The sequence below is a fragment of the Carassius gibelio genome, chromosome B20, assembly GCF_023724105.1.
Source record: "Carassius gibelio isolate Cgi1373 ecotype wild population from Czech Republic chromosome B20, carGib1.2-hapl.c, whole genome shotgun sequence".
Classification (NCBI taxonomy): Eukaryota; Metazoa; Chordata; class Actinopteri; order Cypriniformes; family Cyprinidae; genus Carassius; species Carassius gibelio.
Genome location: NC_068415.1, coordinates 447,339 through 473,452, shown reverse-complemented (window position 1 = coordinate 473,452; position 26,114 = coordinate 447,339). Strand labels below are relative to the sequence as shown.

General features: G+C 48.7%; 29 non-coding genes across 29 annotated transcripts; 14 read left to right on the top strand and 15 right to left on the bottom strand.

Annotated features, from left to right (window-relative positions):
• Positions 1 to 78: 78 nt before the first annotated feature.
• Positions 79 to 152, bottom strand: trnam-cau (transfer RNA methionine (anticodon CAU)). Its single transcript has one exon. It is a non-coding gene; the product is annotated as a tRNA-Met (tRNA).
• Positions 153 to 4,942: 4,790 nt separating this feature from the next.
• trnam-cau (transfer RNA methionine (anticodon CAU)) lies at positions 4,943 to 5,016 on the bottom strand. Its single transcript has one exon. It is a non-coding gene; the product is annotated as a tRNA-Met (tRNA).
• Positions 5,017 to 5,112: 96 nt separating this feature from the next.
• On the top strand, positions 5,113 to 5,195 carry trnal-cag (transfer RNA leucine (anticodon CAG)). The gene has a single exon. It is a non-coding gene; the product is annotated as a tRNA-Leu (tRNA).
• A 1,205-nt stretch (positions 5,196 to 6,400) lies between these two features.
• On the bottom strand, positions 6,401 to 6,474 carry trnam-cau (transfer RNA methionine (anticodon CAU)). The gene has a single exon. It is a non-coding gene; the product is annotated as a tRNA-Met (tRNA).
• A 96-nt stretch (positions 6,475 to 6,570) lies between these two features.
• Positions 6,571 to 6,653, top strand: trnal-cag (transfer RNA leucine (anticodon CAG)). Its single transcript has one exon. It is a non-coding gene; the product is annotated as a tRNA-Leu (tRNA).
• A 1,205-nt stretch (positions 6,654 to 7,858) lies between these two features.
• On the bottom strand, positions 7,859 to 7,933 carry trnal-caa (transfer RNA leucine (anticodon CAA)). Its single transcript has one exon. It is a non-coding gene; the product is annotated as a tRNA-Leu (tRNA).
• A 96-nt stretch (positions 7,934 to 8,029) lies between these two features.
• On the top strand, positions 8,030 to 8,112 carry trnal-cag (transfer RNA leucine (anticodon CAG)). The gene has a single exon. It is a non-coding gene; the product is annotated as a tRNA-Leu (tRNA).
• Positions 8,113 to 10,649: 2,537 nt separating this feature from the next.
• On the bottom strand, positions 10,650 to 10,723 carry trnam-cau (transfer RNA methionine (anticodon CAU)). Its single transcript has one exon. It is a non-coding gene; the product is annotated as a tRNA-Met (tRNA).
• Positions 10,724 to 10,819: 96 nt separating this feature from the next.
• On the top strand, positions 10,820 to 10,902 carry trnal-cag (transfer RNA leucine (anticodon CAG)). Its single transcript has one exon. It is a non-coding gene; the product is annotated as a tRNA-Leu (tRNA).
• A 1,205-nt stretch (positions 10,903 to 12,107) lies between these two features.
• Positions 12,108 to 12,182, bottom strand: trnal-caa (transfer RNA leucine (anticodon CAA)). The gene has a single exon. It is a non-coding gene; the product is annotated as a tRNA-Leu (tRNA).
• A 96-nt stretch (positions 12,183 to 12,278) lies between these two features.
• Positions 12,279 to 12,361, top strand: trnal-cag (transfer RNA leucine (anticodon CAG)). The gene has a single exon. It is a non-coding gene; the product is annotated as a tRNA-Leu (tRNA).
• Positions 12,362 to 13,566: 1,205 nt separating this feature from the next.
• Positions 13,567 to 13,640, bottom strand: trnam-cau (transfer RNA methionine (anticodon CAU)). The gene has a single exon. It is a non-coding gene; the product is annotated as a tRNA-Met (tRNA).
• A 96-nt stretch (positions 13,641 to 13,736) lies between these two features.
• Positions 13,737 to 13,819, top strand: trnal-cag (transfer RNA leucine (anticodon CAG)). The gene has a single exon. It is a non-coding gene; the product is annotated as a tRNA-Leu (tRNA).
• A 1,205-nt stretch (positions 13,820 to 15,024) lies between these two features.
• trnam-cau (transfer RNA methionine (anticodon CAU)) lies at positions 15,025 to 15,098 on the bottom strand. Its single transcript has one exon. It is a non-coding gene; the product is annotated as a tRNA-Met (tRNA).
• Positions 15,099 to 15,194: 96 nt separating this feature from the next.
• On the top strand, positions 15,195 to 15,277 carry trnal-cag (transfer RNA leucine (anticodon CAG)). The gene has a single exon. It is a non-coding gene; the product is annotated as a tRNA-Leu (tRNA).
• A 1,205-nt stretch (positions 15,278 to 16,482) lies between these two features.
• On the bottom strand, positions 16,483 to 16,557 carry trnal-caa (transfer RNA leucine (anticodon CAA)). Its single transcript has one exon. It is a non-coding gene; the product is annotated as a tRNA-Leu (tRNA).
• A 96-nt stretch (positions 16,558 to 16,653) lies between these two features.
• On the top strand, positions 16,654 to 16,736 carry trnal-cag (transfer RNA leucine (anticodon CAG)). Its single transcript has one exon. It is a non-coding gene; the product is annotated as a tRNA-Leu (tRNA).
• Positions 16,737 to 17,941: 1,205 nt separating this feature from the next.
• On the bottom strand, positions 17,942 to 18,015 carry trnam-cau (transfer RNA methionine (anticodon CAU)). Its single transcript has one exon. It is a non-coding gene; the product is annotated as a tRNA-Met (tRNA).
• Positions 18,016 to 18,111: 96 nt separating this feature from the next.
• Positions 18,112 to 18,194, top strand: trnal-cag (transfer RNA leucine (anticodon CAG)). The gene has a single exon. It is a non-coding gene; the product is annotated as a tRNA-Leu (tRNA).
• Positions 18,195 to 19,399: 1,205 nt separating this feature from the next.
• On the bottom strand, positions 19,400 to 19,473 carry trnam-cau (transfer RNA methionine (anticodon CAU)). Its single transcript has one exon. It is a non-coding gene; the product is annotated as a tRNA-Met (tRNA).
• A 96-nt stretch (positions 19,474 to 19,569) lies between these two features.
• trnal-cag (transfer RNA leucine (anticodon CAG)) lies at positions 19,570 to 19,652 on the top strand. Its single transcript has one exon. It is a non-coding gene; the product is annotated as a tRNA-Leu (tRNA).
• A 1,205-nt stretch (positions 19,653 to 20,857) lies between these two features.
• On the bottom strand, positions 20,858 to 20,931 carry trnam-cau (transfer RNA methionine (anticodon CAU)). The gene has a single exon. It is a non-coding gene; the product is annotated as a tRNA-Met (tRNA).
• A 96-nt stretch (positions 20,932 to 21,027) lies between these two features.
• trnal-cag (transfer RNA leucine (anticodon CAG)) lies at positions 21,028 to 21,110 on the top strand. The gene has a single exon. It is a non-coding gene; the product is annotated as a tRNA-Leu (tRNA).
• A 1,205-nt stretch (positions 21,111 to 22,315) lies between these two features.
• On the bottom strand, positions 22,316 to 22,390 carry trnal-caa (transfer RNA leucine (anticodon CAA)). The gene has a single exon. It is a non-coding gene; the product is annotated as a tRNA-Leu (tRNA).
• Positions 22,391 to 22,486: 96 nt separating this feature from the next.
• On the top strand, positions 22,487 to 22,569 carry trnal-cag (transfer RNA leucine (anticodon CAG)). Its single transcript has one exon. It is a non-coding gene; the product is annotated as a tRNA-Leu (tRNA).
• A 1,205-nt stretch (positions 22,570 to 23,774) lies between these two features.
• On the bottom strand, positions 23,775 to 23,848 carry trnam-cau (transfer RNA methionine (anticodon CAU)). The gene has a single exon. It is a non-coding gene; the product is annotated as a tRNA-Met (tRNA).
• Positions 23,849 to 23,944: 96 nt separating this feature from the next.
• trnal-cag (transfer RNA leucine (anticodon CAG)) lies at positions 23,945 to 24,027 on the top strand. The gene has a single exon. It is a non-coding gene; the product is annotated as a tRNA-Leu (tRNA).
• Positions 24,028 to 25,232: 1,205 nt separating this feature from the next.
• On the bottom strand, positions 25,233 to 25,307 carry trnal-caa (transfer RNA leucine (anticodon CAA)). The gene has a single exon. It is a non-coding gene; the product is annotated as a tRNA-Leu (tRNA).
• A 96-nt stretch (positions 25,308 to 25,403) lies between these two features.
• trnal-cag (transfer RNA leucine (anticodon CAG)) lies at positions 25,404 to 25,486 on the top strand. The gene has a single exon. It is a non-coding gene; the product is annotated as a tRNA-Leu (tRNA).
• The last annotated feature ends 628 nt before the right edge of the window (positions 25,487 to 26,114 follow it).

Sequence of the window (26,114 nt, the reverse complement as noted above, 5' to 3'; positions counted from 1 at the left end):
AGGGCTCGGGCCCTAAAGGAATTTAGTTTGATACCCCTGGTCTAAGCTCTCTCAGTTATCAGAAAAAAAGCACCACCCTGCCCCGTGTGAGGCTCGAACTCACGACCTTCAGATTATGAGACTGACACGCTGCCTAACTGCGCCAACGAGGCCCGTGGGCTAGAGGGGGCCCGAACAGAGATAAAGTAGCTTCTAGGTCCCTGGTTTCAGGTGTGGCTCGAACAGGGCATCTCTAGCCAGGCAAGGGTGTCAGGATGGCCGAGCGGTCTAAGGCGCTGCGCTCAAGCTGGGGAACAATAGTCCGTCAAAGACGGGGAAGAAGGGAAGAAAAGAGGGAAGGAAGAAAAAGAGAAGGGGAAGAAGAGAAAGAAAAAATGAAGAAAAGAAAGGGTCAAATTTGACGTTCAAAGACGGATCTTCCTTAGCATGCGCGCAGTGATACATCTTCCGGTTTCTTCTTGCGGTAAATTCGCGCATTTATATTACACTGTTTTCTATTGCAGGTGCTCCCCTCGACCCGGGTTCGAATCCAGCTAAAGACAACTTTTTGTTTTATTGTTAATTGCTTTAAATAAATGAAGTTTCAAGGTTAATTAAATGTATATATGTGCTTGTTTGATATTTTTTTCATTACATTTTAATACACCAATGGAAATGTGTTTTGTTATTATTAGTTATTTAGTAGTTGTTGTATTATTTTTTATTCTGATTAAGCATGTTATTGTGTGTAGTTGTATTCATATTTATTTTAAGCATGTTATTAGTTGTGATTTTATTGATATTAAATCAAAAAATTTTTTTAAGGTTACATTCATTCAAGACACCTTTAAATCTGTCATTTTTAATTAAAACAGGATGCAAAAATAGTCATTATTATGCTTAAAAATGTCTGTGACAAATGACAAAGTGCAAATTATCTTTTTATAGGAATACGTTCTATTGTTGCAGTGTACTGATGAAATGTTTACTAAAGTACAAATAAAAAAGCAATCATTCTCTTTTTTTTTTTACAATTATGCCAACATAACAGTAATGAATATTAAACAAATTAAATTTATATAAGTTTTCAAAAAAAAAAAAAAAAATTAAAAGGAAAATAAATGTAGAAATCAAAACACATTTCTCAATTTGCTTTTTTTATTTATTTTACAATTATGCTAACAGAACAGTAATGAATATTAAATGAAGTTTTCAAACAATAAATTAAAAAGGTAAAAGTAAAAGTTAAATAGGATTAAAAAATCAAGTTAAATAAAATAATGTTAGACACAAATATTAACAATAGTGAACTATATTTAAACAACTATATACACACAACAATAAATAAAAATATACAGTGTATACATTATTTGGGAGAAGGTTCTCCGCATTTACTCTAACCACTTTTCTTTTGTAATGTTCTCAGTCTGTGGACAGTATATACACCTTGCCCCTGTACTGGCTATGTCCCGTTGCACTGGTTTTGAATTGTCCACACTTCCTGCAAGTGTTTGCCTTGTAGGGTCTCTTGGGCATGGTTTGTGGAGCTGGTTGAGAATTGGTGCTCTGCACAATAGGCTGTAACAGTGGCATCCTATGGACCGCTGACAGTCTCTGAACCATTTGCAGACCCTGGAACACTGGCACACCCTGAAACATCGACAAAAATATGGTTTTCTGGTATAAAAAAAAAATTGAACAAGTTTAATAATTTGTACAGAATGGAACGTGAAAAGTGTCTTCATAGAATACTTTATGGATTATGCCATTACTTACAGAGACAGTACTGCTTGGTATAGAGGCACAAGACACTGCTGCGCTGGGTAGGTCTTCAACCTGAGAAGGTCTCCTGACCACACTAAGATTTGGCTTTGCTGCAGCAATGTGAGAGCCAGTAAATCTTGGTTTGGTAAATCAAAAATGTGAGAAGACAGAATATGTTATAATAGCAAGAATTACGAAGAATTAATTAATATTACTATTTTAAGTAAATGCAGGTTTTTAAAAACATTTCTTTCTGAATAGAAGTGTCATCCATATTTATTAGCAGTATTGACTCCTGAAATTACTACAAAGTATTTGCATGATGGAATAATTGTTAATATGTGTACAGTTAATAATAGCCAGCGTCTATGTGGTATGTTACCTGAGATTGAGAAAGAAAGATAATGTAGCTTTAACACATGAGAAGTATTGAGAGAGATGCCATGAGGGACATGAGTCTAGTCTCAAGAGAGAAAGCAGACAGGTTACATTCTACATTTATCCTTGACCATGTGACTTAAACCAAATCTGAGATATTCAAACTGACCATTCAGCAGACAACAGGTGCCCCCACTGTACAAGAGGGGTGACAATTAGTAGGTCTCAGCCAGCATCTCATAGCATTCTTGCTTTTTCTTTTTTTCTTCATCTTACGTTCTGAACTTTCTTGAATTTTAATTGAGCACATTCTTAAGTGGTATTATTAAAAAAGTTAAATAGTAATTCTTACCATTGAAAATTGTGTTGCAACTCTTGCTTCCACAGGTGCAGTAGGCTGGGGCTGGGGCAGGGGCATGGGATGAGGCTGGGGGTCAGGCTCACTCTGCTCCATGGCCTTCTTTGCTGTTTCAGCAGCATGAGGTTCTTCCACCACCCTTTGTGCTGGTCCAGTAGAGGCTTAAGACGACAAAAAAAAAAAAAAAAAAAAAAAAAAAAAAAACCCTTAATACATAATTCAGAAAGAAACCTTTTCAGTAAATATACTAATGATACTAATAAAAAACATGCATTTCAGCACACCTCCAAGCAAGGTTGTTTGGCCACGAGACAGCATCTGACATTTCTCTATCTGTAAGCATTATAACAAATATAATGCACAATACAAGTGAGTCCCTTAAGAGAGCATAAAATACTTCATTAAATTCATATATATATTTATTCATTCATTCATTCATTCATTTCTAGGACACAAGTCACATTTATTTTATATATAATGTTACAACTGGTATCTCTATTTAGAGGAGAAAGATACAAGACAGGAACATTTCTTAAAATACCTGCAACATTACATAAATGTCTATAAACAATTATTACACACTCTGGTTTGCACTGTTGAAAGCCATAACATAACACAACCATCACATTACATCGTTCAAATGAATGGGACCAGGTAAATGTTTGTTCTGAAGCCTGATGTGTTGTTCTCTTATGCAAATACACTAAACCAAGATACTAATAATGTTCGATTACGATTATTTTTTATTTTTATACATCTATAATGCAAAGGTAACAAACACTCACCCATTGATAAATCTCTTACCACTTTTTATGTCGAACTACGCGACAATGACCCTTGTCATAGGTCACAAACTTGAGTAATTAACCTTTTTTACCTCTGACACGCCCCCTGAGGAAGATGTCATTCTTTCGTACACCTTCGGCACGGTTCGGCAACTTGATTGACACCTGACTAGAAGCGCTGACCCCTCCACCTTGCGGTGAGACGCGGAAACGTGCCGTCGAAATCCCCCTGCTCTCTGATTGGTCAAATGTCACGAATGTCAAGATAATGTTATAAATTGCGCTTTTTGATTGGCTGGAAATGTTAAGGCGCTTCGACGCGATTGGTCCAAATGTCATAGCGCTTCGATGCGATTGGCTGCGCAGTTCGACATTGCTCAACATTTCTGAAATTATGTCGGACTATCCTTCGTCAGCTAGCGCTCAGGTCGCAGTCTCCCCTGGAGGCGTGGGTTCGAATCCCACTTCTGACAGACCTATCCTTTGGCTGCAGACAGAGACTTCAGTCTTCTGCCACGTTGGGCCAGCAGGGCGTTAACTTTGACAAAACAACGCATTAGGCAGATGCTAGTATTAATTGGGCAGGCGTTGAAGGCAAGGATGAGTTTTTAGACACTTTTTGAAAATGGTTAAAGCCTCCGCTGCTCGAATTGAGATAGGCAAGCAGATCCACCAGCTGGGAACAGTCCAGGAAAAGGTCCTTGAGAGTGATTTTGTGCCTCTTTGGGATGGCACCACGAGGCATCGTTCACTTGCAGAAAGCAAGCATAGTTCTGAACCAGCGACTTTAGGTATGTTGCTGCAGAGCCAGTGGTTATCTTGTAGGCAAACATCAGTACCTTGAATCTGATGCGAACAGCTATTGGTAGCCAGTGCAAAATTATGAAGAGAGGTGTGACGAGGGCTTTCTTTGGCTCGTTGAAGACCACTCTCGCTGCTGCATCCTGGATCAGTTGCAGAGGCTTGATAGTACGTGCCGGAAGACCCGCCAAGGGAGCGTAACAGTAGTCCGGTCTGGAGAAAACAGAGAGCTTGGACAAGGAGTTGTGTGGCCTGCTCTGATCGGAAGGGTCTAATCTTCCGAACGTTGTACAAGGCAAATCTTCAGGACCGGGCCAGTGCAGCAATATGGCCTTTGAAACTTCACAAAACCTCAGGAGGACGTGGCCACGTGTTACATGAATATGAGAGGGATGCCATTACTGCCTTCGTGTAGCATTAGCCAGCATGAATGCAGAATTTTGACTTCATTGTAAATAAAAGGATTGCACGGGCCTACACGCAATGTCGCTGGATGAGATTCAGGGAATTTACCTGGAACCTCACAGTTTTCCACAAAGCATCATTTCACCTGCCCTGAAGAGGAGCTGTGGCCTTTTGCCCCCAGGAGACACAGGGAAACCCACACGAAAGGGGACAGAGAACCTCACTCTGTCTTTCTGAGCCACGGGTGTCAAACTCAGTCCCCGGAAGGCCGGAGACCTGCAGAGTTTAGATTCAAGCCTGATTGAACACACCTGATCCAACCAATCATGCCCTTCAGGCTCATTTGAAAACTACACGCCTTGTGTTTTTGAGAAGGCTTGGAACAACACTCTACAGGGCTCGGGCCCTAAAGGAATTTAGTTTGATACCCCTGGTCTAAGCTCTCTCAGTTATCAGAAAAAAAGCACCACCCTGCCCCGTGTGAGGCTCGAACTCACGACCTTCAGATTATGAGACTGACGCGCTGCCTAACTGCGCCAACGAGGCCCGTGGGCTAGAGGGGGCCCGAACAGAGATAAAGTAGCTTCTAGGTCCCTGGTTTCAGGTGTGGATCGAACAGGGCATCTCTAGCCAGGCAAGGGTGTCAGGATGGCCGAGCGGTCTAAGGCGCTGCGTTCAGGTCGCAGTCTCCCCTGGAGGCGTGGGTTCGAATCCCACTTCTGACAGACCTATCCTTTGGCTGCAGACAGAGACTTCAGTCTTCTGCCACGTTGGGCCAGCAGGGCGTTAACTTTGACAAAACAACGCATTAGGCAGATGCTAGTATTAATTGGGCAGGCGTTGAAGGCAAGGATGAGTTTTTAGACACTTTTTGAAAATGGTTAAAGCCTCCGCTGCTCGAATTGAGATAGGCAAGCAGATCCACCAGCTGGGAACAGTCCAGGAAAAGGTCCTTGAGAGTGATTTTGTGCCTCTTTGGGATGGCACCACGAGGCATCGTTCACTTGCAGAAAGCAAGCATAGTTCTGAACCAGCGACTTTAGGTATGTTGCTGCAGAGCCAGTGGTTATCTTGTAGGCAAACATCAGTACCTTGAATCTGATGCGAACAGCTATTGGTAGCCAGTGCAAAATTATGAAGAGAGGTGTGACGTGGGCTTTCTTTGGCTCGTTGAAGACCACTCTCGCTGCTGCATCCTGGATCAGTTGCAGAGGCTTGATAGTACGTGCCGGAAGACCTGCCAAGGGAGCGTAACAGTAGTCCGGTCTGGAGAAAACAGAGAGCTTGGACAAGGAGTTGTGTGGCCTGCTCTGATCGGAAGGGTCTAATCTTCCGAACGTTGTACAAGGCAAATCTTCAGGACCGGGCCAGTGCAGCAATATGGCCTTTGAAACTTCACAAAACCTCAGGAGGACGTGGCCACGTGTTACATGAATATGAGAGGGATGCCATTACTGCCTTCGTGTAGCATTAGCCAGCATGAATGCAGAATTTTGACTTCATTGTAAATAAAAGGATTGCACGGGCCTACACGCAATGTCGCTGGATGAGATTCAGGGAATTTACCTGGAACCTCACAGTTTTCCACAAAGCATCATTTCACCTGCCCTGAAGAGGAGCTGTGGCCTTTTGCCCCCAGGAGACACAGGGAAACCCACACGAAAGGGGACAGAGAACCTCACTCTGTCTTTCTGAGCCACGGGTGTCAAACTCAGTCCCCGGAAGGCCGGAGACCTGCAGAGTTTAGATTCAAGCCTGATTGAACACACCTGATCCAACCAATCATGCCCTTCAGGCTCATTTGAAAACTACACGCCTTGTGTTTTTGAGAAGGGTTGGAACAACACTCTACAGGGCTCGGGCCCTAAAGGAATTTAGTTTGATACCCCTGGTCTAAGCTCTCTCAGTTATCAGAAAAAAAGCACCACCCTGCCCCGTGTGAGGCTCGAACTCACGACCTTCAGATTATGAGACTGACGCGCTGCCTAACTGCGCCAACGAGGCCCGTGGGCTAGAGGGGGCCCGAACAGAGATAAAGTAGCTTCTAGGTCCCTGGTTTCAGGTGTGGCTCGAACAGGGCATCTCTAGCCAGGCAAGGGTGTCAGGATGGCCGAGCGGTCTAAGGCGCTGCGTTCAGGTCGCAGTCTCCCCTGGAGGCGTGGGTTCGAATCCCACTTCTGACAGACCTATCCTTTGGCTGCAGACAGAGACTTCAGTCTTCTGCCACGTTGGGCCAGCAGGGCGTTAACTTTGACAAAACAACGCATTAGGCAGATGCTAGTATTAATTGGGCAGGCGTTGAAGGCAAGGATGAGTTTTTAGACACTTTTTGAAAATGGTTAAAGCCTCCGCTGCTCGAATTGAGATAGGCAAGCAGATCCACCAGCTGGGAACAGTCCAGGAAAAGGTCCTTGAGAGTGATTTTGTGCCTCTTTGGGATGGCACCACGAGGCATCGTTCACTTGCAGAAAGCAAGCATAGTTCTGAACCAGCGACTTTAGGTATGTTGCTGCAGAGCCAGTGGTTATCTTGTAGGCAAACATCAGTACCTTGAATCTGATGCGAACAGCTATTGGTAGCCAGTGCAAAATTATGAAGAGAGGTGTGACGTGGGCTTTCTTTGGCTCGTTGAAGACCACTCTCGCTGCTGCATCCTGGATCAGTTGCAGAGGCTTGATAGTACGTGCCGGAAGACCCGCCAAGGGAGCGTAACAGTAGTCCGGTCTGGAGAAAACAGAGAGCTTGGACAAGGAGTTGTGTGGCCTGCTCTGATCGGAAGGGTCTAATCTTCCGAACGTTGTACAAGGCAAATCTTCAGGACCGGGCCAGTGCAGCAATATGGCCTTTGAAACTTCACAAAACCTCAGGAGGACGTGGCCACGTGTTACATGAATATGAGAGGGATGCTATTACTGCCTTCGTGTAGCATTAGCCAGCATGAATGCAGAATTTTGACTTCATTGTAAATAAAAGGATTGCACGGGCCTACACGCAATGTCGCTGGATGAGATTCAGGGAATTTACCTGGAACCTCACAGTTTTCCACAAAGCATCATTTCACCTGCCCTGAAGAGGAGCTGTGGCCTTTTGCCCCCAGGAGACACAGGGAAACCCACACGAAAGGGGACAGAGAACCTCACTCTGTCTTTCTGAGCCACGGGTGTCAAACTCAGTCCCCGGAAGGCCGGAGACCTGCAGAGTTTAGATTCAAGCCTGATTGAACACACCTGATCCAACCAATCATGCCCTTCAGGCTCATTTGAAAACTACACGCCTTGTGTTTTTGAGAAGGGTTGGAACAACACTCTACAGGGCTCGGGCCCTAAAGGAATTTAGTTTGATACCCCTGGTCTAAGCTCTCTCAGTTATCAGAAAAAAAGCACCACCCTGCCCCGTGTGAGGCTCGAACTCACGACCATAAGGATTTTGAGACTGACGCGCTGCCTAACTGCGCCAACGAGGCCCGTGGGCTAGAGGGGGCCCGAACAGAGATAAAGTAGCTTCTAGGTCCCTGGTTTCAGGTGTGGCTCGAACAGGGCATCTCTAGCCAGGCAAGGGTGTCAGGATGGCCGAGCGGTCTAAGGCGCTGCGTTCAGGTCGCAGTCTCCCCTGGAGGCGTGGGTTCGAATCCCACTTCTGACAGACCTATCCTTTGGCTGCAGACAGAGACTTCAGTCTTCTGCCACGTTGGGCCAGCAGGGCGTTAACTTTGACAAAACAACGCATTAGGCAGATGCTAGTATTAATTGGGCAGGCGTTGAAGGCAAGGATGAGTTTTTAGACACTTTTTGAAAATGGTTAAAGCCTCCGCTGCTCGAATTGAGATAGGCAAGCAGATCCACCAGCTGGGAACAAACCAGGAAAAGGTCCTTGAGAGTGATTTTGTGCCTCTTTGGGATGGCACCACGAGGCATCGTTCACTTGCAGAAAGCAAGCATAGTTCTGAACCAGCGACTTTAGGTATGTTGCTGCAGAGCCAGTGGTTATCTTGTAGGCAAACATCAGTACCTTGAATCTGATGCGAACAGCTATTGGTAGCCAGTGCAAAATTATGAAGAGAGGTGTGACGTGGGCTTTCTTTGGCTCGTTGAAGACCACTCTCGCTGCTGCATCCTGGATCAGTTGCAGAGGCTTGATTGTACGTGCCGGAAGACCCGCCAAGGGAGCGTAACAGTAGTCCGGTCTGGAGAAAACAGAGAGCTTGGACAAGGAGTTGTGTGGCCTGCTCTGATCGGAAGGGTCTAATCTTCCGAACGTTGTACAAGGCAAATCTTCAGGACCGGGCCAGTGCAGCAATATGGCCTTTGAAACTTCACAAAACCTCAGGAGGACGTGGCCACGTGTTACATGAATATGAGAGGGATGCTATTACTGCCTTCGTGTAGCATTAGCCAGCATGAATGCAGAATTTTGACTTCATTGTAAATAAAAGGATTGCACGGGCCTACACGCAATGTCGCTGGATGAGATTCAGGGAATTTACCTGGAACCTCACAGTTTTCCACAAAGCATCATTTCACCTGCCCTGAAGAGGAGCTGTGGCCTTTTGCCCCCAGGAGACACAGGGAAACCCACACGAAAGGGGACAGAGAACCTCACTCTGTCTTTCTGAGCCACGGGTGTCAAACTCAGTCCCCGGAAGGCCGGAGACCTGCAGAGTTTAGATTCAAGCCTGATTGAACACACCTGATCCAACCAATCATGCCCTTCAGGCTCATTTGAAAACTACACGCCTTGTGTTTTTGAGAAGGGTTGGAACAACACTCTACAGGGCTCGGGCCCTAAAGGAATTTAGTTTGATACCCCTGGTCTAAGCTCTCTCAGTTATCAGAAAAAAAGCACCACCCTGCCCCGTGTGTGGCTCGAACAGGGCATCTCTAGCCAGGCAAGGGTGTCAGGATGGCCGAGCGGTCTAAGGTCAGGTTCAGGTCGCAGTCTCCCCTGGAGGCGTGGGTTCGAATCCCACTTCTGACAGACCTATCCTTTGGCTGCAGACAGAGACTTCAGTCTTCTGCCACGTTGGGCCAGCAGGGCGTTAACTTTGACAAAACAACGCATTAGGCAGATGCTAGTATTAATTGGGCAGGCGTTGAAGGCAAGGATGAGTTTTTAGACACTTTTTGAAAATGGTTAAAGCCTCCGCTGCTCGAATTGAGATAGGCAAGCAGATCCACCAGCTGGGAACAGTCCAGGAAAAGGTCCTTGAGAGTGATTTTGTGCCTCTTTGGGATGGCACCACGAGGCATCGTTCACTTGCAGAAAGCAAGCATAGTTCTGAACCAGCGACTTTAGGTATGTTGCTGCAGAGCCAGTGGTTATCTTGTAGGCAAACATCAGTACCTTGAATCTGATGCGAACAGCTATTGGTAGCCAGTGCAAAATTATGAAGAGAGGTGTGACGAGGGCTTTCTTTGGCTCGTTGAAGACCACTCTCGCTGCTGCATCCTGGATCAGTTGCAGAGGCTTGATAGTACGTGCCGGAAGACCCGCCAAGGGAGCGTAACAGTAGTCCGGTCTGGAGAAAACAGAGAGCTTGGACAAGGAGTTGTGTGGCCTGCTCTGATCGGAAGGGTCTAATCTTCCGAACGTTGTACAAGGCAAATCTTCAGGACCGGGCCAGTGCAGCAATATGGCCTTTGAAACTTCACAAAACCTCAGGAGGACGTGGCCACGTGTTACATGAATATGAGAGGGATGCCATTACTGCCTTCGTGTAGCATTAGCCAGCATGAATGCAGAATTTTGACTTCATTGTAAATAAAAGGATTGCACGGGCCTACACGCAATGTCGCTGGATGAGATTCAGGGAATTTACCTGGAACCTCACAGTTTTCCACAAAGCATCATTTCACCTGCCCTGAAGAGGAGCTGTGGCCTTTTGCCCCCAGGAGACACAGGGAAACCCACACGAAAGGGGACAGAGAACCTCACTCTGTCTTTCTGAGCCACGGGTGTCAAACTCAGTCCCCGGAAGGCCGGAGACCTGCAGAGTTTAGATTCAAGCCTGATTGAACACACCTGATCCAACCAATCATGCCCTTCAGGCTCATTTGAAAACTACACGCCTTGTGTTTTTGAGAAGGGTTGGAACAACACTCTACAGGGCTCGGGCCCTAAAGGAATTTAGTTTGATACCCCTGGTCTAAGCTCTCTCAGTTATCAGAAAAAAAGCACCACCCTGCCCCGTGTGAGGCTCGAACTCACGACCTTCAGATTATGAGACTGACGCGCTGCCTAACTGCGCCAACGAGGCCCGTGGGCTAGAGGGGGCCCGAACAGAGATAAAGTAGCTTCTAGGTCCCTGGTTTCAGGTGTGGCTCGAACAGGGCATCTCTAGCCAGGCAAGGGTGTCAGGATGGCCGAGCGGTCTAAGGCGCTGCGTTCAGGTCGCAGTCTCCCCTGGAGGCGTGGGTTCGAATCCCACTTCTGACAGACCTATCCTTTGGCTGCAGACAGAGACTTCAGTCTTCTGCCACGTTGGGCCAGCAGGGCGTTAACTTTGACAAAACAACGCATTAGGCAGATGCTAGTATTAATTGGGCAGGCGTTGAAGGCAAGGATGAGTTTTTAGACACTTTTTGAAAATGGTTAAAGCCTCCGCTGCTCGAATTGAGATAGGCAAGCAGATCCACCAGCTGGGAACAGTCCAGGAAAAGGTCCTTGAGAGTGATTTTGTGCCTCTTTGGGATGGCACCACGAGGCATCGTTCACTTGCAGAAAGCAAGCATAGTTCTGAACCAGCGACTTTAGGTATGTTGCTGCAGAGCCAGTGGTTATCTTGTAGGCAAACATCAGTACCTTGAATCTGATGCGAAAAGCTATTGGTAGCCAGTGCAAAATTATGAAGAGAGGTGTGACGTGGGCTTTCTTTGGCTCGTTGAAGACCACTCTCGCTGCTGCATCCTGGATCAGTTGCAGAGGCTTGATAGTATGTGCCGGAAGACCCGCCAAGGGAGCGTAACAGTAGTCCGGTCTGGAGAAAACAGAGAGCTTGGACAAGGAGTTGTGTGGCCTGCTCTGATCGGAAGGGTCTAATCTTCCGAACGTTGTACAAGGCAAATCTTCAGGACCGGGCCAGTGCAGCAATATGGCCTTTGAAACTTCACAAAACCTCAGGAGGACGTGGCCACGTGTTACATGAATATGAGAGGGATGCTATTACTGCCTTCGTGTAGCATTAGCCAGCATGAATGCAGAATTTTGACTTCATTGTAAATAAAAGGATTGCACGGGCCTACACGCAATGTCGCTGGATGAGATTCAGGGAATTTACCTGGAACCTCACAGTTTTCCACAAAGCATCATTTCACCTGCCCTGAAGAGGAGCTGTGGCCTTTTGCCCCCAGGAGACACAGGGAAACCCACACGAAAGGGGACAGAGAACCTCACTCTGTCTTTCTGAGCCACGGGTGTCAAACTCAGTCCCCGGAAGGCCGGAGACCTGCAGAGTTTAGATTCAAGCCTGATTGAACACACCTGATCCAACCAATCATGCCCTTCAGGCTCATTTGAAAACTACACGCCTTGTGTTTTTGAGAAGGGTTGGAACAACACTCTACAGGGCTCGGGCCCTAAAGGAATTTAGTTTGATACCCCTGGTCTAAGCTCTCTCAGTTATCAGAAAAAAAGCACCACCCTGCCCCGTGTGAGGCTCGAACTCACGACCATAAGGATTTTGAGACTGACGCGCTGCCTAACTGCGCCAACGAGGCCCGTGGGCTAGAGGGGGCCCGAACAGAGATAAAGTAGCTTCTAGGTCCCTGGTTTCAGGTGTGGCTCGAACAGGGCATCTCTAGCCAGGCAAGGGTGTCAGGATGGCCGAGCGGTCTAAGGCGCTGCGTTCAGGTCGCAGTCTCCCCTGGAGGCGTGGGTTCGAATCCCACTTCTGACAGACCTATCCTTTGGCTGCAGACAGAGACTTCAGTCTTCTGCCACGTTGGGCCAGCAGGGCGTTAACTTTGACAAAACAACGCATTAGGCAGATGCTAGTATTAATTGGGCAGGCGTTGAAGGCAAGGATGAGTTTTTAGACACTTTTTGAAAATGGTTAAAGCCTCCGCTGCTCGAATTGAGATAGGCAAGCAGATCCACCAGCTGGGAACAGTCCAGGAAAAGGTCCTTGAGAGTGATTTTGTGCCTCTTTGGGATGGCACCACGAGGCATCGTTCACTTGCAGAAAGCAAGCATAGTTCTGAACCAGCGACTTTAGGTATGTTGCTGCAGAGCCAGTGGTTATCTTGTAGGCAAACATCAGTACCTTGAATCTGATGCGAAAAGCTATTGGTAGCCAGTGCAAAATTATGAAGAGAGGTGTGACGTGGGCTTTCTTTGGCTCGTTGAAGACCACTCTCGCTGCTGCATCCTGGATCAGTTGCAGAGGCTTGATAGTATGTGCCGGAAGACCCGCCAAGGGAGCGTAACAGTAGTCCGGTCTGGAGAAAACAGAGAGCTTGGACAAGGAGTTGTGTGGCCTGCTCTGATCGGAAGGGTCTAATCTTCCGAACGTTGTACAAGGCAAATCTTCAGGACCGGGCCAGTGCAGCAATATGGCCTTTGAAACTTCACAAAACCTCAGGAGGACGTGGCCACGTGTTACATGAATATGAGAGGGATGCTATTACTGCCTTCGTGTAGCATTAGCCAGCATGAATGCAGAATTTTGACTTCATTGTAAATAAAAGGATTGCACGGGCCTACACGCAATGTCGCTGGATGAGATTCAGGGAATTTACCTGGAACCTCACAGTTTTCCACAAAGCATCATTTCACCTGCCCTGAAGAGGAGCTGTGGCCTTTTGCCCCCAGGAGACACAGGGAAACCCACACGAAAGGGGACAGAGAACCTCACTCTGTCTTTCTGAGCCACGGGTGTCAAACTCAGTCCCCGGAAGGCCGGAGACCTGCAGAGTTTAGATTCAAGCCTGATTGAACACACCTGATCCAACCAATCATGCCCTTCAGGCTCATTTGAAAACTACACGCCTTGTGTTTTTGAGAAGGGTTGGAACAACACTCTACAGGGCTCGGGCCCTAAAGGAATTTAGTTTGATACCCCTGGTCTAAGCTCTCTCAGTTATCAGAAAAAAAGCACCACCCTGCCCCGTGTGAGGCTCGAACTCACGACCTTCAGATTATGAGACTGACGCGCTGCCTAACTGCGCCAACGAGGCCCGTGGGCTAGAGGGGGCCCGAACAGAGATAAAGTAGCTTCTAGGTCCCTGGTTTCAGGTGTGGCTCGAACAGGGCATCTCTAGCCAGGCAAGGGTGTCAGGATGGCCGAGCGGTCTAAGGCGCTGCGTTCAGGTCGCAGTCTCCCCTGGAGGCGTGGGTTCGAATCCCACTTCTGACAGACCTATCCTTTGGCTGCAGACAGAGACTTCAGTCTTCTGCCACGTTGGGCCAGCAGGGCGTTAACTTTGACAAAACAACGCATTAGGCAGATGCTAGTATTAATTGGGCAGGCGTTGAAGGCAAGGATGAGTTTTTAGACACTTTTTGAAAATGGTTAAAGCCTCCGCTGCTCGAATTGAGATAGGCAAGCAGATCCACCAGCTGGGAACAGTCCAGGAAAAGGTCCTTGAGAGTGATTTTGTGCCTCTTTGGGATGGCACCACGAGGCATCGTTCACTTGCAGAAAGCAAGCATAGTTCTGAACCAGCGACTTTAGGTATGTTGCTGCAGAGCCAGTGGTTATCTTGTAGGCAAACATCAGTACCTTGAATCTGATGCGAAAAGCTATTGGTAGCCAGTGCAAAATTATGAAGAGAGGTGTGACGTGGGCTTTCTTTGGCTCGTTGAAGACCACTCTCGCTGCTGCATCCTGGATCAGTTGCAGAGGCTTGATAGTATGTGCCGGAAGACCCGCCAAGGGAGCGTAACAGTAGTCCGGTCTGGAGAAAACAGAGAGCTTGGACAAGGAGTTGTGTGGCCTGCTCTGATCGGAAGGGTCTAATCTTCCGAACGTTGTACAAGGCAAATCTTCAGGACCGGGCCAGTGCAGCAATATGGCCTTTGAAACTTCACAAAACCTCAGGAGGACGTGGCCACGTGTTACATGAATATGAGAGGGATGCTATTACTGCCTTCGTGTAGCATTAGCCAGCATGAATGCAGAATTTTGACTTCATTGTAAATAAAAGGATTGCACGGGCCTACACGCAATGTCGCTGGATGAGATTCAGGGAATTTACCTGGAACCTCACAGTTTTCCACAAAGCATCATTTCACCTGCCCTGAAGAGGAGCTGTGGCCTTTTGCCCCCAGGAGACACAGGGAAACCCACACGAAAGGGGACAGAGAACCTCACTCTGTCTTTCTGAGCCACGGGTGTCAAACTCAGTCCCCGGAAGGCCGGAGACCTGCAGAGTTTAGATTCAAGCCTGATTGAACACACCTGATCCAACCAATCATGCCCTTCAGGCTCATTTGAAAACTACACGCCTTGTGTTTTTGAGAAGGGTTGGAACAACACTCTACAGGGCTCGGGCCCTAAAGGAATTTAGTTTGATACCCCTGGTCTAAGCTCTCTCAGTTATCAGAAAAAAAGCACCACCCTGCCCCGTGTGAGGCTCGAACTCACGACCTTCAGATTATGAGACTGACGCGCTGCCTAACTGCGCCAACGAGGCCCGTGGGCTAGAGGGGGCCCGAACAGAGATAAAGTAGCTTCTAGGTCCCTGGTTTCAGGTGTGGCTCGAACAGGGCATCTCTAGCCAGGCAAGGGTGTCAGGATGGCCGAGCGGTCTAAGGCGCTGCGTTCAGGTCGCAGTCTCCCCTGGAGGCGTGGGTTCGAATCCCACTTCTGACAGACCTATCCTTTGGCTGCAGACAGAGACTTCAGTCTTCTGCCACGTTGGGCCAGCAGGGCGTTAACTTTGACAAAACAACGCATTAGGCAGATGCTAGTATTAATTGGGCAGGCGTTGAAGGCAAGGATGAGTTTTTAGACACTTTTTGAAAATGGTTAAAGCCTCCGCTGCTCGAATTGAGATAGGCAAGCAGATCCACCAGCTGGGAACAGTCCAGGAAAAGGTCCTTGAGAGTGATTTTGTGCCTCTTTGGGATGGCACCACGAGGCATCGTTCACTTGCAGAAAGCAAGCATAGTTCTGAACCAGCGACTTTAGGTATGTTGCTGCAGAGCCAGTGGTTATCTTGTAGGCAAACATCAGTACCTTGAATCTGATGCGAAAAGCTATTGGTAGCCAGTGCAAAATTATGAAGAGAGGTGTGACGTGGGCTTTCTTTGGCTCGTTGAAGACCACTCTCGCTGCTGCATCCTGGATCAGTTGCAGAGGCTTGATAGTATGTGCCGGAAGACCCGCCAAGGGAGCGTAACAGTAGTCCGGTCTGGAGAAAACAGAGAGCTTGGACAAGGAGTTGTGTGGCCTGCTCTGATCGGAAGGGTCTAATCTTCCGAACGTTGTACAAGGCAAATCTTCAGGACCGGGCCAGTGCAGCAATATGGCCTTTGAAACTTCACAAAACCTCAGGAGGACGTGGCCACGTGTTACATGAATATGAGAGGGATGCTATTACTGCCTTCGTGTAGCATTAGCCAGCATGAATGCAGAATTTTGACTTCATTGTAAATAAAAGGATTGCACGGGCCTACACGCAATGTCGCTGGATGAGATTCAGGGAATTTACCTGGAACCTCACAGTTTTCCACAAAGCATCATTTCACCTGCCCTGAAGAGGAGCTGTGGCCTTTTGCCCCCAGGAGACACAGGGAAACCCACACGAAAGGGGACAGAGAACCTCACTCTGTCTTTCTGAGCCACGGGTGTCAAACTCAGTCCCCGGAAGGCCGGAGACCTGCAGAGTTTAGATTCAAGCCTGATTGAACACACCTGATCCAACCAATCATGCCCTTCAGGCTCATTTGAAAACTACACGCCTTGTGTTTTTGAGAAGGGTTGGAACAACACTCTACAGGGCTCGGGCCCTAAAGGAATTTAGTTTGATACCCCTGGTCTAAGCTCTCTCAGTTATCAGAAAAAAAGCACCACCCTGCCCCGTGTGAGGCTCGAACTCACGACCATAAGGATTTTGAGACTGACGCGCTGCCTAACTGCGCCAACGAGGCCCGTGGGCTAGAGGGGGCCCGAACAGAGATAAAGTAGCTTCTAGGTCCCTGGTTTCAGGTGTGGCTCGAACAGGGCATCTCTAGCCAGGCAAGGGTGTCAGGATGGCCGAGCGGTCTAAGGCGCTGCGTTCAGGTCGCAGTCTCCCCTGGAGGCGTGGGTTCGAATCCCACTTCTGACAGACCTATCCTTTGGCTGCAGACAGAGACTTCAGTCTTCTGCCACGTTGGGCCAGCAGGGCGTTAACTTTGACAAAACAACGCATTAGGCAGATGCTAGTATTAATTGGGCAGGCGTTGAAGGCAAGGATGAGTTTTTAGACACTTTTTGAAAATGGTTAAAGCCTCCGCTGCTCGAATTGAGATAGGCAAGCAGATCCACCAGCTGGGAACAGTCCAGGAAAAGGTCCTTGAGAGTGATTTTGTGCCTCTTTGGGATGGCACCACGAGGCATCGTTCACTTGCAGAAAGCAAGCATAGTTCTGAACCAGCGACTTTAGGTATGTTGCTGCAGAGCCAGTGGTTATCTTGTAGGCAAACATCAGTACCTTGAATCTGATGCGAAAAGCTATTGGTAGCCAGTGCAAAATTATGAAGAGAGGTGTGACGTGGGCTTTCTTTGGCTCGTTGAAGACCACTCTCGCTGCTGCATCCTGGATCAGTTGCAGAGGCTTGATAGTATGTGCCGGAAGACCCGCCAAGGGAGCGTAACAGTAGTCCGGTCTGGAGAAAACAGAGAGCTTGGACAAGGAGTTGTGTGGCCTGCTCTGATCGGAAGGGTCTAATCTTCCGAACGTTGTACAAGGCAAATCTTCAGGACCGGGCCAGTGCAGCAATATGGCCTTTGAAACTTCACAAAACCTCAGGAGGACGTGGCCACGTGTTACATGAATATGAGAGGGATGCTATTACTGCCTTCGTGTAGCATTAGCCAGCATGAATGCAGAATTTTGACTTCATTGTAAATAAAAGGATTGCACGGGCCTACACGCAATGTCGCTGGATGAGATTCAGGGAATTTACCTGGAACCTCACAGTTTTCCACAAAGCATCATTTCACCTGCCCTGAAGAGGAGCTGTGGCCTTTTGCCCCCAGGAGACACAGGGAAACCCACACGAAAGGGGACAGAGAACCTCACTCTGTCTTTCTGAGCCACGGGTGTCAAACTCAGTCCCCGGAAGGCCGGAGACCTGCAGAGTTTAGATTCAAGCCTGATTGAACACACCTGATCCAACCAATCATGCCCTTCAGGCTCATTTGAAAACTACACGCCTTGTGTTTTTGAGAAGGGTTGGAACAACACTCTACAGGGCTCGGGCCCTAAAGGAATTTAGTTTGATACCCCTGGTCTAAGCTCTCTCAGTTATCAGAAAAAAAGCACCACCCTGCCCCGTGTGAGGCTCGAACTCACGACCTTCAGATTATGAGACTGACGCGCTGCCTAACTGCGCCAACGAGGCCCGTGGGCTAGAGGGGGCCCGAACAGAGATAAAGTAGCTTCTAGGTCCCTGGTTTCAGGTGTGGCTCGAACAGGGCATCTCTAGCCAGGCAAGGGTGTCAGGATGGCCGAGCGGTCTAAGGCGCTGCGTTCAGGTCGCAGTCTCCCCTGGAGGCGTGGGTTCGAATCCCACTTCTGACAGACCTATCCTTTGGCTGCAGACAGAGACTTCAGTCTTCTGCCACGTTGGGCCAGCAGGGCGTTAACTTTGACAAAACAACGCATTAGGCAGATGCTAGTATTAATTGGGCAGGCGTTGAAGGCAAGGATGAGTTTTTAGACACTTTTTGAAAATGGTTAAAGCCTCCGCTGCTCGAATTGAGATAGGCAAGCAGATCCACCAGCTGGGAACAGTCCAGGAAAAGGTCCTTGAGAGTGATTTTGTGCCTCTTTGGGATGGCACCACGAGGCATCGTTCACTTGCAGAAAGCAAGCATAGTTCTGAACCAGCGACTTTAGGTATGTTGCTGCAGAGCCAGTGGTTATCTTGTAGGCAAACATCAGTACCTTGAATCTGATGCGAAAAGCTATTGGTAGCCAGTGCAAAATTATGAAGAGAGGTGTGACGTGGGCTTTCTTTGGCTCGTTGAAGACCACTCTCGCTGCTGCATCCTGGATCAGTTGCAGAGGCTTGATAGTATGTGCCGGAAGACCCGCCAAGGGAGCGTAACAGTAGTCCGGTCTGGAGAAAACAGAGAGCTTGGACAAGGAGTTGTGTGGCCTGCTCTGATCGGAAGGGTCTAATCTTCCGAACGTTGTACAAGGCAAATCTTCAGGACCGGGCCAGTGCAGCAATATGGCCTTTGAAACTTCACAAAACCTCAGGAGGACGTGGCCACGTGTTACATGAATATGAGAGGGATGCTATTACTGCCTTCGTGTAGCATTAGCCAGCATGAATGCAGAATTTTGACTTCATTGTAAATAAAAGGATTGCACGGGCCTACACGCAATGTCGCTGGATGAGATTCAGGGAATTTACCTGGAACCTCACAGTTTTCCACAAAGCATCATTTCACCTGCCCTGAAGAGGAGCTGTGGCCTTTTGCCCCCAGGAGACACAGGGAAACCCACACGAAAGGGGACAGAGAACCTCACTCTGTCTTTCTGAGCCACGGGTGTCAAACTCAGTCCCCGGAAGGCCGGAGACCTGCAGAGTTTAGATTCAAGCCTGATTGAACACACCTGATCCAACCAATCATGCCCTTCAGGCTCATTTGAAAACTACACGCCTTGTGTTTTTGAGAAGGGTTGGAACAACACTCTACAGGGCTCGGGCCCTAAAGGAATTTAGTTTGATACCCCTGGTCTAAGCTCTCTCAGTTATCAGAAAAAAAGCACCACCCTGCCCCGTGTGAGGCTCGAACTCACGACCTTCAGATTATGAGACTGACGCGCTGCCTAACTGCGCCAACGAGGCCCGTGGGCTAGAGGGGGCCCGAACAGAGATAAAGTAGCTTCTAGGTCCCTGGTTTCAGGTGTGGCTCGAACAGGGCATCTCTAGCCAGGCAAGGGTGTCAGGATGGCCGAGCGGTCTAAGGCGCTGCGTTCAGGTCGCAGTCTCCCCTGGAGGCGTGGGTTCGAATCCCACTTCTGACAGACCTATCCTTTGGCTGCAGACAGAGACTTCAGTCTTCTGCCACGTTGGGCCAGCAGGGCGTTAACTTTGACAAAACAACGCATTAGGCAGATGCTAGTATTAATTGGGCAGGCGTTGAAGGCAAGGATGAGTTTTTAGACACTTTTTGAAAATGGTTAAAGCCTCCGCTGCTCGAATTGAGATAGGCAAGCAGATCCACCAGCTGGGAACAGTCCAGGAAAAGGTCCTTGAGAGTGATTTTGTGCCTCTTTGGGATGGCACCACGAGGCATCGTTCACTTGCAGAAAGCAAGCATAGTTCTGAACCAGCGACTTTAGGTATGTTGCTGCAGAGCCAGTGGTTATCTTGTAGGCAAACATCAGTACCTTGAATCTGATGCGAACAGCTATTGGTAGCCAGTGCAAAATTATGAAGAGAGGTGTGACGAGGGCTTTCTTTGGCTCGTTGAAGACCACTCTCGCTGCTGCATCCTGGATCAGTTGCAGAGGCTTGATAGTACGTGCCGGAAGACCCGCCAAGGGAGCGTAACAGTAGTCCGGTCTGGAGAAAACAGAGAGCTTGGACAAGGAGTTGTGTGGCCTGCTCTGATCGGAAGGGTCTAATCTTCCGAACGTTGTACAAGGCAAATCTTCAGGACCGGGCCAGTGCAGCAATATGGCCTTTGAAACTTCACAAAACCTCAGGAGGACGTGGCCACGTGTTACATGAATATGAGAGGGATGCTATTACTGCCTTCGTGTAGCATTAGCCAGCATGAATGCAGAATTTTGACTTCATTGTAAATAAAAGGATTGCACGGGCCTACACGCAATGTCGCTGGATGAGATTCAGGGAATTTACCTGGAACCTCACAGTTTTCCACAAAGCATCATTTCACCTGCCCTGAAGAGGAGCTGTGGCCTTTTGCCCCCAGGAGACACAGGGAAACCCACACGAAAGGGGACAGAGAACCTCACTCTGTCTTTCTGAGCCATGGGTGTCAAACTCAGTCCCCGGAAGGCCGGAGACCTGCAGAGTTTAGATTCAAGCCTGATTGAACACACCTGATCCAACCAATCATGCCCTTCAGGCTCATTTGAAAACTACACGCCTTGTGTTTTTGAGAAGGCTTGGAACAACACTCTACAGGGCTCGGGCCCTAAAGGAATTTAGTTTGATACCCCTGGTCTAAGCTCTCTCAGTTATCAGAAAAAAAGCACCACCCTGCCCCGTGTGAGGCTCGAACTCACGACCTTCAGATTATGAGACTGACGCGCTGCCTAACTGCGCCAACGAGGCCCGTGGGCTAGAGGGGGCCCGAACAGAGATAAAGTAGCTTCTAGGTCCCTGGTTTCAGGTGTGGCTCGAACAGGGCATCTCTAGCCAGGCAAGGGTGTCAGGATGGCCGAGCGGTCTAAGGCGCTGCGTTCAGGTCGCAGTCTCCCCTGGAGGCGTGGGTTTGAATCCCACTTCTGACAGACCTATCCTTTGGCTGCAGACAGAGACTTCAGTCTTCTGCCACGTTGGGCCAGCAGGGCGTTAACTTTGACAAAACAACGCATTAGGCAGATGCTAGTATTAATTGGGCAGGCGTTGAAGGCAAGGATGAGTTTTTAGACACTTTTTGAAAATGGTTAAAGCCTCCGCTGCTCGAATTGAGATAGGCAAGCAGATCCACCAGCTGGGAACAGTCCAGGAAAAGGTCCTTGAGAGTGATTTTGTGCCTCTTTGGGATGGCACCACGAGGCATCGTTCACTTGCAGAAAGCAAGCATAGTTCTGAACCAGCGACTTTAGGTATGTTGCTGCAGAGCCAGTGGTTATCTTGTAGGCAAACATCAGTACCTTGAATCTGATGCGAACAGCTATTGGTAGCCAGTGCAAAATTATGAAGAGAGGTGTGACGTGGGCTTTCTTTGGCTCGTTGAAGACCACTCTCGCTGCTGCATCCTGGATCAGTTGCAGAGGCTTGATAGTACGTGCCGGAAGACCCGCCAAGGGAGCGTAACAGTAGTCCGGTCTGGAGAAAACAGAGAGCTTGGACAAGGAGTTGTGTGGCCTGCTCTGATCGGAAGGGTCTAATCTTCCGAACGTTGTACAAGGCAAATCTTCAGGACCGGGCCAGTGCAGCAATATGGCCTTTGAAACTTCACAAAACCTCAGGAGGACGTGGCCACGTGTTACATGAATATGAGAGGGATGCTATTACTGCCTTCGTGTAGCATTAGCCAGCATGAATGCAGAATTTTGACTTCATTGTAAATAAAAGGATTGCACGGGCCTACACGCAATGTCGCTGGATGAGATTCAGGGAATTTACCTGGAACCTCACAGTTTTCCACAAAGCATCATTTCACCTGCCCTGAAGAGGAGCTGTGGCCTTTTGCCCCCAGGAGACACAGGGAAACCCACACGAAAGGGGACAGAGAACCTCACTCTGTCTTTCTGAGCCACGGGTGTCAAACTCAGTCCCCGGAAGGCCGGAGACCTGCAGAGTTTAGATTCAAGCCTGATTGAACACACCTGATCCAACCAATCATGCCCTTCAGGCTCATTTGAAAACTACACGCCTTGTGTTTTTGAGAAGGGTTGGAACAACACTCTACAGGGCTCGGGCCCTAAAGGAATTTAGTTTGATACCCCTGGTCTAAGCTCTCTCAGTTATCAGAAAAAAAGCACCACCCTGCCCCGTGTGAGGCTCGAACTCACGACCATAAGGATTTTGAGACTGACGCGCTGCCTAACTGCGCCAACGAGGCCCGTGGGCTAGAGGGGGCCCGAACAGAGATAAAGTAGCTTCTAGGTCCCTGGTTTCAGGTGTGGCTCGAACAGGGCATCTCTAGCCAGGCAAGGGTGTCAGGATGGCCGAGCGGTCTAAGGCGCTGCGTTCAGGTCGCAGTCTCCCCTGGAGGCGTGGGTTCGAATCCCACTTCTGACAGACCTATCCTTTGGCTGCAGACAGAGACTTCAGTCTTCTGCCACGTTGGGCCAGCAGGGCGTTAACTTTGACAAAACAACGCATTAGGCAGATGCTAGTATTAATTGGGCAGGCGTTGAAGGCAAGGATGAGTTTTTAGACACTTTTTGAAAATGGTTAAAGCCTCCGCTGCTCGAATTGAGATAGGCAAGCAGATCCACCAGCTGGGAACAGTCCAGGAAAAGGTCCTTGAGAGTGATTTTGTGCCTCTTTGGGATGGCACCACGAGGCATCGTTCACTTGCAGAAAGCAAGCATAGTTCTGAACCAGCGACTTTAGGTATGTTGCTGCAGAGCCAGTGGTTATCTTGTAGGCAAACATCAGTACCTTGAATCTGATGCGAAAAGCTATTGGTAGCCAGTGCAAAATTATGAAGAGAGGTGTGACGTGGGCTTTCTTTGGCTCGTTGAAGACCACTCTCGCTGCTGCATCCTGGATCAGTTGCAGAGGCTTGATAGTATGTGCCGGAAGACCCGCCAAGGGAGCGTAACAGTAGTCCGGTCTGGAGAAAACAGAGAGCTTGGACAAGGAGTTGTGTGGCCTGCTCTGATCGGAAGGGTCTAATCTTCCGAACGTTGTACAAGGCAAATCTTCAGGACCGGGCCAGTGCAGCAATATGGCCTTTGAAACTTCACAAAACCTCAGGAGGACGTGGCCACGTGTTACATGAATATGAGAGGGATGCTATTACTGCCTTCGTGTAGCATTAGCCAGCATGAATGCAGAATTTTGACTTCATTGTAAATAAAAGGATTGCACGGGCCTACACGCAATGTCGCTGGATGAGATTCAGGGAATTTACCTGGAACCTCACAGTTTTCCACAAAGCATCATTTCACCTGCCCTGAAGAGGAGCTGTGGCCTTTTGCCCCCAGGAGACACAGGGAAACCCACACGAAAGGGGACAGAGAACCTCACTCTGTCTTTCTGAGCCACGGGTGTCAAACTCAGTCCCCGGAAGGCCGGAGACCTGCAGAGTTTAGATTCAAGCCTGATTGAACACACCTGATCCAACCAATCATGCCCTTCAGGCTCATTTGAAAACTACACGCCTTGTGTTTTTGAGAAGGGTTGGAACAACACTCTACAGGGCTCGGGCCCTAAAGGAATTTAGTTTGATACCCCTGGTCTAAGCTCTCTCAGTTATCAGAAAAAAAGCACCACCCTGCCCCGTGTGAGGCTCGAACTCACGACCTTCAGATTATGAGACTGACGCGCTGCCTAACTGCGCCAACGAGGCCCGTGGGCTAGAGGGGGCCCGAACAGAGATAAAGTAGCTTCTAGGTCCCTGGTTTCAGGTGTGGCTCGAACAGGGCATCTCTAGCCAGGCAAGGGTGTCAGGATGGCCGAGCGGTCTAAGGCGCTGCGTTCAGGTCGCAGTCTCCCCTGGAGGCGTGGGTTCGAATCCCACTTCTGACAGACCTATCCTTTGGCTGCAGACAGAGACTTCAGTCTTCTGCCACGTTGGGCCAGCAGGGCGTTAACTTTGACAAAACAACGCATTAGGCAGATGCTAGTATTAATTGGGCAGGCGTTGAAGGCAAGGATGAGTTTTTAGACACTTTTTGAAAATGGTTAAAGCCTCCGCTGCTCGAATTGAGATAGGCAAGCAGATCCACCAGCTGGGAACAGTCCAGGAAAAGGTCCTTGAGAGTGATTTTGTGCCTCTTTGGGATGGCACCACGAGGCATCGTTCACTTGCAGAAAGCAAGCATAGTTCTGAACCAGCGACTTTAGGTATGTTGCTGCAGAGCCAGTGGTTATCTTGTAGGCAAACATCAGTACCTTGAATCTGATGCGAACAGCTATTGGTAGCCAGTGCAAAATTATGAAGAGAGGTGTGACGTGGGCTTTCTTTGGCTCGTTGAAGACCACTCTCGCTGCTGCATCCTGGATCAGTTGCAGAGGCTTGATAGTACGTGCCGGAAGACCCGCCAAGGGAGCGTAACAGTAGTCCGGTCTGGAGAAAACAGAGAGCTTGGACAAGGAGTTGTGTGGCCTGCTCTGATCGGAAGGGTCTAATCTTCCGAACGTTGTACAAGGCAAATCTTCAGGACCGGGCCAGTGCAGCAATATGGCCTTTGAAACTTCACAAAACCTCAGGAGGACGTGGCCACGTGTTACATGAATATGAGAGGGATGCTATTACTGCCTTCGTGTAGCATTAGCCAGCATGAATGCAGAATTTTGACTTCATTGTAAATAAAAGGATTGCACGGGCCTACACGCAATGTCGCTGGATGAGATTCAGGGAATTTACCTGGAACCTCACAGTTTTCCACAAAGCATCATTTCACCTGCCCTGAAGAGGAGCTGTGGCCTTTTGCCCCCAGGAGACACAGGGAAACCCACACGAAAGGGGACAGAGAACCTCACTCTGTCTTTCTGAGCCACGGGTGTCAAACTCAGTCCCCGGAAGGCCGGAGACCTGCAGAGTTTAGATTCAAGCCTGATTGAACACACCTGATCCAACCAATCATGCCCTTCAGGCTCATTTGAAAACTACACGCCTTGTGTTTTTGAGAAGGGTTGGAACAACACTCTACAGGGCTCGGGCCCTAAAGGAATTTAGTTTGATACCCCTGGTCTAAGCTCTCTCAGTTATCAGAAAAAAAGCACCACCCTGCCCCGTGTGAGGCTCGAACTCACGACCATAAGGATTTTGAGACTGACGCGCTGCCTAACTGCGCCAACGAGGCCCGTGGGCTAGAGGGGGCCCGAACAGAGATAAAGTAGCTTCTAGGTCCCTGGTTTCAGGTGTGGCTCGAACAGGGCATCTCTAGCCAGGCAAGGGTGTCAGGATGGCCGAGCGGTCTAAGGCGCTGCGTTCAGGTCGCAGTCTCCCCTGGAGGCGTGGGTTCGAATCCCACTTCTGACAGACCTATCCTTTGGCTGCAGACAGAGACTTCAGTCTTCTGCCACGTTGGGCCAGCAGGGCGTTAACTTTGACAAAACAACGCATTAGGCAGATGCTAGTATTAATTGGGCAGGCGTTGAAGGCAAGGATGAGTTTTTAGACACTTTTTGAAAATGGTTAAAGCCTCCGCTGCTCGAATTGAGATAGGCAAGCAGATCCACCAGCTGGGAACAAACCAGGAAAAGGTCCTTGAGAGTGATTTTGTGCCTCTTTGGGATGGCACCACGAGGCATCGTTCACTTGCAGAAAGCAAGCATAGTTCTGAACCAGCGACTTTAGGTATGTTGCTGCAGAGCCAGTGGTTATCTTGTAGGCAAACATCAGTACCTTGAATCTGATGCGAACAGCTATTGGTAGCCAGTGCAAAATTATGAAGAGAGGTGTGACGTGGGCTTTCTTTGGCTCGTTGAAGACCACTCTCGCTGCTGCATCCTGGATCAGTTGCAGAGGCTTGATAGTACGTGCCGGAAGACCCGCCAAGGGAGCGTAACAGTAGTCCGGTCTGGAGAAAACAGAGAGCTTGGACAAGGAGTTGTGTGGCCTGCTCTGATCGGAAGGGTCTAATCTTCCGAACGTTGTACAAGGCAAA